The sequence below is a fragment of the Danio rerio genome, chromosome 5 (assembly GCF_052040795.2).
Source record: "Danio rerio strain M-AB ecotype USA chromosome 5, GRCz13ab, whole genome shotgun sequence".
Taxonomy (NCBI): Eukaryota; Metazoa; Chordata; class Actinopteri; order Cypriniformes; family Danionidae; genus Danio; species Danio rerio.
This window is the reverse complement of record NC_141025.1, coordinates 74154104-74168599: the sequence shown is the minus strand read 5'-3', so window position 1 is coordinate 74168599 and position 14496 is coordinate 74154104. Positions and strand designations below refer to the sequence as shown.

Genomic DNA, 14496 nt, shown 5'->3' with positions numbered 1-14496 from the left:
CGCTCGCATTGACAGTTTTGCTCTTGAGCGCCTCCATGTGCTGTTTACTGTACCTTTAGCAGCTCCTTGCTAACAAAAGTGCCGATCTGATAGGTGGAGAAGGTTTTGAAGCAATGTGTCAAAACAAACAAACAAAAAAACAAAACAAACAAGAGGCGTTTTTTAAATGACGCTTTTGCGCCTGCCGTTTTGCGCGTTGGTGTGCAGGATCACATTGATATCCTTTATTTAGTCACGAAGCGTTTAACGTCGACAGAAAACGTGAGCAAAAAATGTCTCGGTGTGCACGGGCCTTTAAGCCGATAAATTAAATAATTGTACAGAACTGCCTTCCCCACACATGCATGGGCGGAACTTGTTCAGATTTGTCCAGTGCACTATAACGGAGCCTCAAGGGCGTCACACATCGGATGCGCTGCTCAGCGGACATGACAGACGTGGACATGACAGATGCGCACATTCGCATGCTATTTAAAATGAAACCAATCAGGCGGCGCTCTGTGGCACGGCAGAGATATGAACAGTGTTCTGAGTCGTGGCTGAGCGCAGCGGACAGCCGCCAACTTGCGGTGCCGGTGAGTGTACCTTGACAGATATATATACCCTAGTAGCAAAGAATTCTGGCCCAGATTTGGCATTAAGCTGGGACAGCAGGCATTCATCCGGCACTGGCATACAGCATGTGGGCCAACCATGGCCTGGGTTTGGCAGAGGTGGCACCGTCTATAATGCGGCACACAAGATTTGGGCCAGATGTAAAACGTAGTATTTGGCCCAGATTTAAAAAATTGATTGTGGGCCACGTGAGTTTGGCCAGTCTTAACCCACATTTAAAATACAATAAAATAATTTTTGATTAAATAAATCAATTCTACCAATCAGGTCACTGAGAAAAAACAAGGCCCATAGTGTGCCTAAAGCGCAACGCTTCATGGGTTTATTAATTTCATTGCAATCGTGACACACCAACCTTACTGGCCCAGTTCAGGCCCAGTTATGAGTTATTAACTTGGCTGAGACTTGGCCCAGATATGGTCCGTGTTTGGCCCTTGTCTAGAAGCCAGATTTGGTTCAGTCATGTACCGTAATTCACTGCGGCATGTGGGCCAAGCAAAACCTGATTGTGTGGGCCAGAGCTGGGCCAGAGAAATTTTGCTATGTGGGTACAGATAGATATATACTGTGTGTATGTATATATATATATATATATATATATATATATATATATATATATATATATATATATATATATATATATATATATATATATATATACAGATATTGCAGGAAAAGACATTGTGATGTTTTAAAGAATAGTGTTGAAGATTTAGCTACCCTTTAATCTTCTCGTATTTATGAAAAACATTTGAAGTTCTAAAAGCGCTGTGTCCTTGAAAAAGACGTAATAGTGTCATCAGAAACTGAACTGGAAATGATGGTATTTTAGTAAAGTCAGTAGTGAACTGAGGTGGGCCAGTCTATGGCTTCAAACTCCAGGGCTGAAACGGAGTCCCACTCCGGCCCTGTTGTAAAGATTAAAAATCAACATTTAATGATGATGTTGAACTTTGTAGCAATTACATTGTACATAGTTTCTTGCAGTAATGTTTTTGTAATAAATGGGAAGCAAATGTCATTTGTTTCCTCCCTTTTTTATTGATGGTCCAATCTGTGACTCAAAAAGTGTATTGTAATCAAAACCATGAGATTTGTGATCTGTTACATCACTAGCTGTCATTATTTTTGTGTAATATATTTAAGGAGCATTCCTGCTGCTTTTTTTATACAATTTACAGTGATCAATACTGAATTGAGCTTTATATTCTGAAATCATATAATCGCTTTTAATGGCCAACCAAACAAAATATAAGCCTTTCACAAACATTCAAATGAGATGCTTCGAACCATGTTCGATATTTGCAGAATTTATAAATCATTCACTTTGTCATATAATAGAATAGAGCTTTAAAAGCGGCAGAATAGAGGAATTTCTAAAGACTTGAAATGGGGGAAAAAGTCATGCTGTGTCATTATGAACTGTAACTATCAGCTGTCATATGCACAAGAAGGACATGAACAATGTTACTCTCAAAATTAGTCTCGTCTACAGAATTAGTCTCGTCTACAAAAAAACAGTATGCAGGTTTGGAATGACATGAGGGAGTGTATGATGTCAGAATTTACATTAAATGTTGAAGTGTGAAGACAAGTATGAATTATCACTAGACAACTGTGTAGGCCGAATGCCCAAAATGTAAAAAAATGTTGCTTCTTCTGTTCATTTAAAACCTGTTTATAGAGGGGTTGGAAATGCCTGGTTTTAGACCACAATAATTCATTAGTACTGTATGGTGTAGGGCCACAAACACAATTCACATTTACAAAATTTAATTCGTAAGTTCAAAACGCAATTCATGAATACACAAATCCAATTCATATAAAACAAAACACGATTCAAAAATATATGAATGCAATTCGTAAGTTCAAAACTCAATTAATGAATACACAAATTCAATTAGTAAGTTCAGAACACAATTCATAAATACTCAATTCATATACAAATACAATTCATAAGTTCTAAACACAATTCATAAATACTCAATTCATATACAAATACAATTCGTAAGTTCTAAACACAATTCATAAATACTCAATTCATATACAAATACAATTCATAAGTTCAAAACACAATTCGTAAATATACAAATTCAATGCATAAGTTCAAAACACAATACGTAAAATCATAAATCCAATTTGTGAGTTCAAAACCTGAAAAAAAAATACACAAATCCACTTTGTAAGTTCAAAACACAATTTGTAAATACACAAATCCAATTCGTAAGTTCAAAACACGATAAAAAAATGCAAATCCAATTCGTGAGTTCAAAACTCAATTCATAAATACTCAATTCATATACAAATACAATTCGAAAGTTCAAAACACAATTCGTAAATACACAAATTCAATTCGTAAGTTCAAAACACAATTCGTAAATTCACAAATCCCATTTGTGAGTTCAAAACCTGAAACAAAAATACACAAATCCAATTTGTAAGTTCAAAACACGATTAAAAAATATGCAAATTCAGAATGTAAGTTCAAAACACAATTCATAAATACTCGATTCATATACAAATACAATTCGCAAGTTCAAAACACAATTCGTAAATATACAAATCCAATTTGTGAGTTCAAAACATGATTAAAAAATACCCAAATCCAATTAGTAAGTTCAAAACACGATTTAAAAACACACAAATACAAAACTTAAGTTTAAAACACAATTCGTAAATACCCAAATCCAATTCGTAAGTTAAAAAAAAACACATCCAATTTGTTAATTCAAAACACGATTCGAAAATACACAAAGCCAATTCATTTGTCGAAAATATTTATGATTTTTACTTGTGAATACACAAATTGTGTGTTGTATTTATCAATTGTGTTTTGAATTAACACATTAAGATTTTATCAATGTGAGCTGTGTTGTGCATGTATGAATTTATTTTGAAAATGTATTATTTTTTTAAACTGATCTGGCTCTATCCTTTTGCGGACATTACTGCATCAATTCGTCTTCGGGATGGCAGATACATTTACATTTAGTCATTTACATTTAGTCATTTAGACATACAAGTCCTGCCCAGTGGCTAGATGGGTGTTTGAGCTATTCTTCTTGAATAATAGTGGCTAGGTCAGAAACATTTCCTGACACACTCCTCCAAAACACCCCGAAGTTGCTCAATAATATTTAGATCTGGTGACTGTGCAGGCCATGGTAGATGTTCAACTTCACTTTCATCTTCATCAAACCTTTGGCAATTCTTGGCAGTGATGCGCCCACTTAGCACAAGTATTATGCCTAGGGAATGCCATGATATTGCAGCCCAAACCCCCATGCTTTATTCTGTGCATGCAACAGTCTGGGTGGTACACTTTTTTGGGGGCTTCTCCACACCGTAACTCTCCGGATGTGGGAGAGACAGTGAAGGTGGACTCATCAGAGAACAATGCATGTCTTACTTTGTCCAAATCCCAACATTTTTGCTGCTGAAATCGACATTTGCCATTGCCACACAGAAATGCCAACTGCTCCAGGCAGGACTCGAACCAGCAACCTTCTTGCTGTGAGGTCTTGCACTGAGCGACCGTGCCGCCCATCGATTAAGTTAACAAATGTAAATTGTTTTAGCATAAAACAATTAAGGTGTCCCAAAACAATCTCAAGAATTGTGTTGTTTCAGCTCTTCAGACAATAAATAATTTGAACAAGCACCAAAATCTTTTTTTTTTTTGTCAGTGTATTATCAAGAAAACAAACATAATCAACACCTAGACAGAGTATTAAACCTCAAAGAGTGTTCCCATGTGCCATCTATTCTGGCTTTGTACAACAGGGTTTGGTGGAAAACATGCTGCTGGTCTTCTGTACACAATGTTCATCAATGTTCCTGATGCAGCGGGTCACTCTGACTCATGCGGGAAAAGCACAAGCTGTGAGAAATCAACAATAATAGAAAGACCAAACAGAATTTAATCTACTGTATGTACTTTCTCTCTGAGGGATAGATATGTAGCATTTATATTTAAGCGCTTGATTTATCAAAATGGTACACTTACAGTATGTGCTTTTTCTGGATAGGTTAGTGTGAACTGCCATGATAGTTGTTGTAGTTTTAGATGTTTAAAACTATTATTTGAAAAATGTTAAGGTTAAAAAATGCACATGGCTTAAACCTGTTTGAGTTTTTTTTTTCTTCTGTTGGATTAAAAACAGCCATTGAATTACATTATATTTTTTATTATCTCCAATTAAGCTGTTTCAGCAGTTTAATTGGAGCTCATCTGTCGTAAATTCAGTTGAAAGCAACATTGTAACAATTTTAGGTCCCACTTTATATTAAGTGGCTTTAACTAATATGTACTTACACATGAATTAATAGTTTGTTATAATGTACTTATTGTGTAAATACATGTATTTATTATGTACTTATGCTTGATTAAATACCTGTATGTAATAACATGTGATTAACTTCTGTAACTACATTTGTAAATACACTGTTGACCATCCCTTACACCTTAACCCACCCCTAAACCTACCCATACCACCAAACCTGTCCATAACCCAACCCCTATCCCAACTCAAGAGCACCACAAGTGTTCTCAAATACTTTATGAACACAGTAAGTACATTGTGTTTATTTTTTGATGTAAGTACATAGTAGTTAAGGACACTTAATATAAAGTGGGACCCAATTTTAATCCCTGTTTTAGAACAAAACAATCAATCTAGAGGTGTGAAAGCACCCTAATACTAGTACTGTAATGCATTCGTCCTCAATTGAGTGGAGTCAATACGTACCGAGTCGATTAAGACATCATTAAGACTTTCGCACCAAGAGTCACGTTGGAAATAGCGGTGTGATGCGCTCAAGCCTTCCAGACACACCCAGTTCAATAAATGCTGTAAGCGCATCGCGAGTCACGTTAGAAACAGTGGCGTGACGCGCTCGCGTTTTCCAGACACACCCAGTTTAATGAATGCTGTAAGCGCACCGCGAGTCACGTTGGAAATAGCGGCGTGACGCACTCACGCCTTTCAGACGCACTCAGTTGAATAAATGCTGTGAGCGCATCGCGAGTCATGTTAGAAACAGCAGCGTGACGCACTCGCGTTTTCCAGACGCACCCAGTTTAATGAATGCTGTGAGCGCACTGCGAGTCATGTTGGAAATAGCGGCGTGACGTGCTCGAGCCTTTCAAACGCACTCAGTTGAATAAATGCTGTGAGGGCACCGCGAGTCACGTTGGAATTAGCGGTGTCGCACTTATGCCTTCTAGACTAACTCAGTTTAATGAAAGCTGTAAGCACTCCACGAGTCACTTTGGAAATAGCGCCGTGACGCGCTTGCGCCTTTCAGACACACCCAATTTAATGAATGCTGTAAGCACACAGCAAGTCATGTTGGAAATAGCGGCGTGATGCGCTTACGCCTTCCAGACACCCCCAGTTCAATAAATGCTGTGAGAGCAGCGTGAGTCAAGTTGGAAACAGTAATTTTCTTTATAAATAAAACTGAATTGATGGTCGCCTAGCAACCTTTGAACCACACCACACCCACAATAAAATTGTCAAGCATTGATTGGTCCGTGGTGATAAAAAGTTTGAGGACCACTGCTGTAGTGTATGAACTAGTGTTTGAGTGTCAGACTGCCTGTATAAGTCAAATGATGGATGGATGGATGGATGGGTGGATTAGTCAAATCATTTAACACTACTTGAAATCCACAGTGAGAACTAGATAAAGAGACATCTCATCCTCAAAATATCAATCCAAGAGCACTGAGTGACTGAACTGTGTCTCACCCTGATCCCTCCATCTCCTCACTGCTTTCATTCAACCTTTAATCGCTCTGTTTTCTCGGTTACTTGTAAACGTCCATCATCAGCTCATCTCACTCTCTCTCTCTTGCATCTGACATTTTCAGTTCCCAAAATATTTACAGCATTTCAATGCTTCAGATAAGCTGTAATGGTGCGCAACCACTTCCCTTCTAACTCTGTCGTTTCAGCATCACGCCATACATTTGCGTTTTAGCAGTCTTTACAGTCAATTTGTCAAAAAAAAGCCAATGCAAACCTCGAGATCTATCACACATAAGCATGCTTCTGAACACAAACGGGAGATGATCTGTCATTTTCTGAGAAGTAGAACCTACCTCTTCCTCTACTTCAGTGTTCAGGGTAGAGTTTGCAGTCGGCAAGACAAAAGATAACATATATTTAATAACAATCTACATTCATGCTAATCACTGACTTTTCCAGAGATGCTGACCTTTTCTTAATAACACAATGGAGGAAATTTAATAGGAGTCTGAAGTCATTATTTTAAAATTCAGAGTTTAAAGCAAATAAAAGAAAAGCTATCCTAAAAAAATAACTTTAATATGCATCTACAGTATGTACTTTCTCTCTGAGGGATAGATATGTAGCATTTATATTACATATATTAGCATATTATATAAGTACACTTGATTTATCAAAATGGTACACTTACAGTATGTGCTTTTTCTGCATAGGTCAGTGTGAACTGCCATGATTAGATGTTAAAAACTATTATTTGAAAAATGTTAAGGTTAAATAATGCACATGGCTTAAACCTGTTTGAGTTTTTTTTTCTGTTGGATTAAAACATACTGAAGAAAAAACAGCCATAGAATTACATTATATTTTTTAGTATCTCTAATTAAGCTGTTTAAGCAGTTTAATTGGAGCTCATCTGTCGTAAATTCAGTTGAAAGCAACATATTAACAATTTTAATCCCTGTTTCAGAACAAAACAATCAATCTAGAGGTGTGAAAGCACCCTAATACTATTACTGTAATGCATTCGTCCTCAACTGAGTGGATCAATTGGAACCGGGTGGATTAAGACATCATAAAGACTCTCGCACCGAGAGTCACGTTGGAAATAGCGGTGTGACGCGCTCAAGCCTTCCAGACACACCCAGTTCAATAAATGCTGTAGGCGCATCGCGAGTCACGTTAGAAACAGTGGCGTGATGCACTCGCGTTTTCCAGACACACCCAGTTTAATGAATGCTGTAAGCGCACCGCGAGTCACGTTAGAAACAGTGGCGTGATGCACTCGCGTTTTCCAGACACACCCAGTTTAATGAATGCTGTAGGCGCATCGTGAGTCACGTTAGAAACAGTGGCGTGACGCGCTCGCGTTTTCCAGACACACCCAGTTCAATAAATGCTGTAAGCGCACCGCGAGTCACATTGGAAATATCGGCATAACGTGCTCACTAAAAAAAAGCTATCCTAAAAAAAATAACTTTAATATGCATAACAATCATCAGGTTAACACGATACATTAAAAAGGGCATGTCTCCAATTGTTTAAACAGTAATGAAATAAAGCACGCAGATGTCTAAAACAAATATTCAGACTTGCACTATAAAAATATGCTGTTTTTTTTTTTTTGGTTCTGCATTTTGTGATTTACAGGTTTCTTACATTTATTTATGGTTGTGAATTGCATTTTGAGATCTTGATCTCCGGTCTGTCAAATTTTGATGTTAAAAATCCAACTCTGCTGTTAACTAAGTGATATTTATTGACATATTAGTAGTTTGGAAAAATGTATAAGGAATAATATATAGTAGAATTTAGACAACAAAACAGGCAATATATAACTTCAAACTGTTAAAAAATGTCAAATGTCACTTTTTTAAACAACAGTTGGTGGTCTTATAATGCAATTCAAAGCATAAATTAATTAATTAAATAAATACAGTAAACTGCTCATGGTCACACTTTACAATACGGTTCATTAATTAATGTTTATTAATGCATTTACTAAGATGAACAAACAATGAACAATACATTTACTACTGTATTTGTTCATGTTAGTTAACGTTAGTTAATGAAAATACAGTAGTTCATTGTTAGTTCATGTTAACTGTGCATTAACTAATGTTAACAAGCATGGACTTATTATGATTATGATTAATAAATGCTGTACATGTGTTGTTCATGATTAGTTCATGTTAGTAAATGCATTAACTAATGAACCTTATTGTAAAGTGTTACCCTGCTAATTTATTTATTTTTTTACAGTAAAAGGAAGTAAACAAAGAGTTAAACATAATTAATTTTTATTATTTAATCTGCTGTTTACATTTCCAAAACTTTTATTCAAAGCTTCTTCAACCTATAAAGTGCTATTAAAGATTTATCTATTGCACTGAATCTCATGGATCTATCCCAGGCTTCTTGTCATACTATATGGGATAAACTGTTACAACAGGAACCTGCTGTTTATTGACAATAATTCGAGAAGGATATAGCTTGGTGTAAATATCAAATATTATCCAGTGTCACAACATGCAGGTAGTTACAACCTACAAGATATGTAATGGCTTTTCAGCTAAATTAAAATGGCACAGTGGTAAATAAATATTAAACAGCTAAATGCAGAAGATAGCTTGGGGGAAGTATCTAATCAATGGTTTTAGCATAAAAATCGGAAAAAAAGGAGCATTTTTGATACTTCTAGAACATTTTCAGCAAGGAAGAAGTGGAAACGAGAATTTAAGTAACAATTCTCAATAATAAAGGAGACCTATTATGCAAAAATCATTTTTGCATGTAGAGTTTAAACACAGTTGTGAGGTAACTGTGTGAATATATCCAGCCACTCATAGGGAAAATGTATTAATTCTATTTTTTATTTCTAAGTCTTTTAATTCTAAATGTCCGCAGTTACACTTTGACTTTCTCCCTTTGTACATGCCATTAGAAGAGAAAAACTCCCCCCATGAGTGACATAATTAGCATAGACCCAAACTTTTCAGCCCGCGACCCCCAAAATGAGAATGCTAGTGACTCGTGACCCTCAATATTCTCTGAGGTGGTGGTTATAAATACAGAAACCTTGTATGCAGTGACGCACACACACCAATAGACCCAAGTCTATTCTTTGTTTTGTTTTTTGTTTTATGTATGTCATTGCTGTAAATGGGCTAGAAAGTTTAACCTGGTGTAACAAAATCTGCTGCATCTGACAGTATTGCTGTGTCTTTAGTATAATGTAATTACCCGAGAAGTCGCAATCCAATAGAACTAGTAACTATAAGCTACTATAGTAACTATTTAAAGGAACTATAAACAACTATTTTTTTCTCTTCAGTAGGTTATTGATAAAATACAGTAAGTCTTAAGGTTTAATAAAAATTAATTGATTTTTGAAAATCACCAGGCGACCCCCCTTCATTGTCCCGCGAGCCCTCGGGGGGTCCCGACCCCCACTTTGAGAACCTCTGGCATAGACAACCCTAAATGAGAAGCAGACGTCTGCCACTAGTTTTCACATACCTGCTGGCAATAATGTTAATTTCCTGCATATTATTGCAATATTGGATATTTATTAGTACTTCTAAAATACATATTCTACATGATTTTATTCTACATGCCTAATCTTATCTTTGTTAAATATAACCTCTATAAAATAACCATGAATAAGCAACAAATTAAGAGTTTCATTCATTCATTCATTTTATTTTCGGCTTAGTCCCTTTATTAATCTGGGGTTGCCACAGCGGAATCAACCCCCAACTTATCCGGCATTTCTTTGCGCAGCGGATGCCCTTCCAGCTGCAACCCATCATTGGGAAACATCCATACACAATCATTTACACACATACACTATGGAGAATCTAGCTTACCCGATTCACCTACCACTTTTTTGGACTTGTGGGGTAAACTGGAGCACTAGGAGGAAACCCACGCGAACACGGGGAGAACATGCTAACTCCACACAGAAATGCCAACTGACCAAGCTGGGGCTCGAATTAGCAACCTTCTTGCTGTGAGGCGATTGTGCTACCCACTGCACCACTGTGCTGTCCCAAATTAAGAGTTTATTGAAGCAAAAGACATAGTAAATGCTTTGTTATTATCGAGAATTGTATCTTAAAATAAACTGTAAATGATTCTGTATATCTATAGAACTTGAAATCAAAATATTATAGGTTGTTTTATGGCTCTTATTTAATTCCATTTATTTTATTCAACGCACATTAATAAACATTACTGTGAAATGTGCCAGAATTAGTCAAAAATGGCAATTTTTCATCTGTAGACCCTTGACAGAATGTTAAAAATTCACATCTAAAATTACACTATCATGTACTCTCACTGGCCACTTTATTAGGTACATCTGGCTAGTACCGGGTTCGATCCCTTTGCCTTCAGGATCGCCTTAATCCTTCGTGGCATAGATTAAACAAGGGACTGGAAATGTTCCTCAGAGATTTTGCTCCATATTGACATGATAGCATCATGCAGTTGCTGCAGATTTGTCGGCTGCACATCCATGATGTGAATCTCCCAATTCACCACATTCAAAAGGTGCTCTATTGGATTGATATCTGGTGACTGTGGAGGCCATTTGAGTACAGTGAACTCATTGTCATGTTCAAGAAACCAGTCTGAGATGATTCATGCTTTATGAGATGGCGGGTTATCGTGCTGAAAGTAGCCATCAGAATATGAGTACACTGTGGTCATAAAGGGATGGACATGGTCAGCAACAATACTCAGGTAGGCTGTGGCATTGACACGATGCTCAGTTAGTACTAATGGGCCCAAAGTGTGCCAAGAAAATAGTCCTCACACCATTAACACCATTACCAACAACCTGAACCGTTTATACAAGGCAGGATGGATCCATGCTTTCATGTTGCTGATGGCAAATTCTGACTCTGAATGTCGCAGCAGAAATCGAGACTCATCAGACCAGGCAACGTTTCTTCAATATTCTATTGTCCAATTTTGGTGAGCCTGTGTGAATTGAAGCCTCAGTTTCCTGTTCTCAGCTGACAGGAGTGGCTCCCAGTGTGGTCTTCTGCTGCTGTAGCCCATCCGACTCAAGGTTGGACGTATTGTGTGTTCAGAGATGCTCTTCTGCCAGACCTCTGGCATCAACAAAGCATTTGCGCCCAAAGAACTATCGCTCACTGGATATTTCCTCTTTTTTGGACCATTCTCTGTAAACCCTAGAGATGGTTATGCGTGAAAATCTCAGTAGATCAGCAGTTTCTGAAATAGACCAGCCCATCTGGCACCAACAACCATTTCACGTTCAAAGTCACCTAAATCACCTTTCATCCTCATTCTGATGCTCGATTTGAACTGCAGAAGATCATGTTGACTATGTCTACATACCTAAATGCATTGAGTTGCTGCCATGTGATTGGCTGATTAGAAATTTGCGTTAACGGGCAGTTGGACAGGTGTACCTAATAAAGTGGCCGGTGAGTGTATATAAATATAGCGGGAAGAAAAACCCTCTTGTGACAGCTATTCTCGAAAGAAAAATCAGACATGTGTATTATTCTTTCCACATTAAATACAGTTTTACTTCACACTACCAAAGTGGCAGTGGATATAGGCGGATATTATTTTATTAGCCTGTTCGTTTTAGTGGTAGATACCCGAAGAGATACACATGCAGTCAGTTGTTTCTCTTGTCTGTCCCAGAGTCCCTGGATGTAAATTGATATAGTCTTGTCCTGCCCTCCCACTGCAGGAATATTGGACAGGAGAGCGAGCAACACACCCCGAGGCGACAGTCTGTCTGGACAGCCCCATTTTTACAAGTCCCATCGCAACTTTGCCACACTCCACACACGTGCACCCAAACATCTCACATACACACACTGACTGAGAATGGCGTGCGTATACATATGGCATGTAGCGGTGCAAACATCCATACACCAGAATACTGTAGATGCACACACACACATGCAATGACAGCTGCAGTGTGGATGTCCAATTATAGTCAATCTCCTGCTCTCTTAGCTGTGGTGGATTCAGTGATGTCTATGTCACACACACACACACACACACACACACACACATAATCAACACCGACTCATTGGAAAAAAACGTGCCTCAGCCTATACAGCTGGCTGCACTGAAAATTGTATACATTTTCACACAGATTATGATTACAAGGGTAGATTTGGGATAGATTTTTGTGCAGCACAATTTCAGACACCTAAACACTTTTACATAACGCATGATTTGAAAACAAAAATAATACATTCGGAGGTTTGCATCGTATAATCAGCTTCATATGTATGGGGTTTCTAGCTTGGTGAACTTGCTGGGTTGCTCAGCTCGTAGAATAGGGATCAGGGAAAAGAAATTCTGAAAGAGCCAATACAAATACAAACAATTTACCAGTGTTATTTTATTAAAACAGTTTTTTTTACAATACATTTCTATTGCAATGCCTTCCTTTAACCAAATCATGAGGTTCAAATATTGAATTAACCATCCAGAGCTTTCTCTGTGAGGTTATGTTTCCAGCCGAGCAGCATAAAACCTCTTCAGGGTATCTCTCTCGCTCTCTCACTCTCTCTCTCTCTCTGAGTGTGCCTTGTATTACTTATGTTGTGCGTATTAAATCGACACCTTAGAATTATGAGGTTCCATCTGACATTTTTGTCAAAATTCAGTTATTCACGTATTATTATTATTAAATAACAACTTATTTACATGGGCGAAGCAGTTTCGCAGTAGGTAGTGCTGTGGCCTCACAGTAAGAAGGTCGCTGGTTCAAGCCATCGGCTCAGTTGGTGTTTCTTTGTGGAGTTTGCATGTTCTCCCTGCATTCGCATGGGTTTCCTCCAAGTGCTCTGGTTTCCCCCACAGTCCAAAGACATGTGGTACTGGTGAAATTGTCCGTAGTGTATGAGTGTGTGTGTGGATGTTTCCCAGAGATGGGTTGTGGCTGGAAGGGCGTCTGCTGTGTAAGAACTTGCTGGATAAATTGGTGGTTCATTCCGCTGTGGCGACCCCGGATTAATAAAGGGACTAAGCTGACAAGAAAATGAATGAATGAACTTATTAACATTATGTGATGTTTTTTAATAGTTGTTTACATTTGAAGATTGTTTATTTAAAAAACAAAACAGGCTTAATCTAAAAAGTCGAACTGTAGTTTGGCTCTGTAAGTTTTTTTCTGTGAGCCAATCAGCATTTCGAATGCACACGAGGACCAATCAGGATCAGCTTTTTTTTTGTTATTTTGCCGGACTGCTCCATTGACAGCGGTAGACCAGAAAGGAACACAAAATCAGAGTCGACTAAATAATGCAGCACCACACAAAATTAAGAAGAAACCTGAAACTGAAAAGGTGTGTGTGTGTCAATGTGATGATTTAGAAGCATTTTTTTGACATTGAGAATTTTTTTTAACCTTACATTGTTGAAAAAGAAACAGTTATTAAAAAATGTAATATATTAAATGTGAAATATTTTTATTTGTGTATCTATAGACAGCAGTGGTCTAAAGTAACTAATTACAAATACTCAAACTACTGTAATTGAGTAGTTTTTCTCATATATATATATATATATATATATATATATATATATATATATATATATATATATATATATATATATATATATATATTTGTCTTTTATTTTATTTCGGCTAGAATAAAAGCAGTTTATAGTTTTTTTACGCCATTTTAGGGACAAATTATTAGCCCCTTTAAGCTATATTTTCTCTCGATAATCTACAGAACAAACCATCATTATACAATAACTTAATTACCCTAACCTGACAAGTTTACCTAATTAACCTAGTCAAGGCTTTAAATGTCACTTTAAGCTGTATAGAAGTGTCTTGAAAACATCTAGTCAAATAATATTTACTGTCATCATGACAAAGATAAAATTAATCCATTGTTAGAAATTAGTTATTAAAACTATCATGTTTAGAAATGTGTTGAAAAAAATCTCTCCATTAAAAAAAAAAAAAAAAAAATATATATATATATATATATATATATATATATATATATATATATATATATATATATATATATATATATATGGGCAACAATGTGGCTCAGTGGTTAGCATTGTCACCTTACACCCCTACAAGTTATAGCATAACTTCATAACTTTT

The 14496-nt window shown here is 36.9% G+C and overlaps 1 protein-coding gene across 2 annotated transcripts in view; it reads left to right on the top strand.

Moving 5' to 3' along the window:
- The window catches only part of flrt1a (fibronectin leucine rich transmembrane protein 1a), a 104541-nt gene that overhangs the window by 85567 nt on the left and 4478 nt on the right, over positions 1–14496 (top strand). The gene's annotated exons all lie outside the window — the stretch shown is intronic.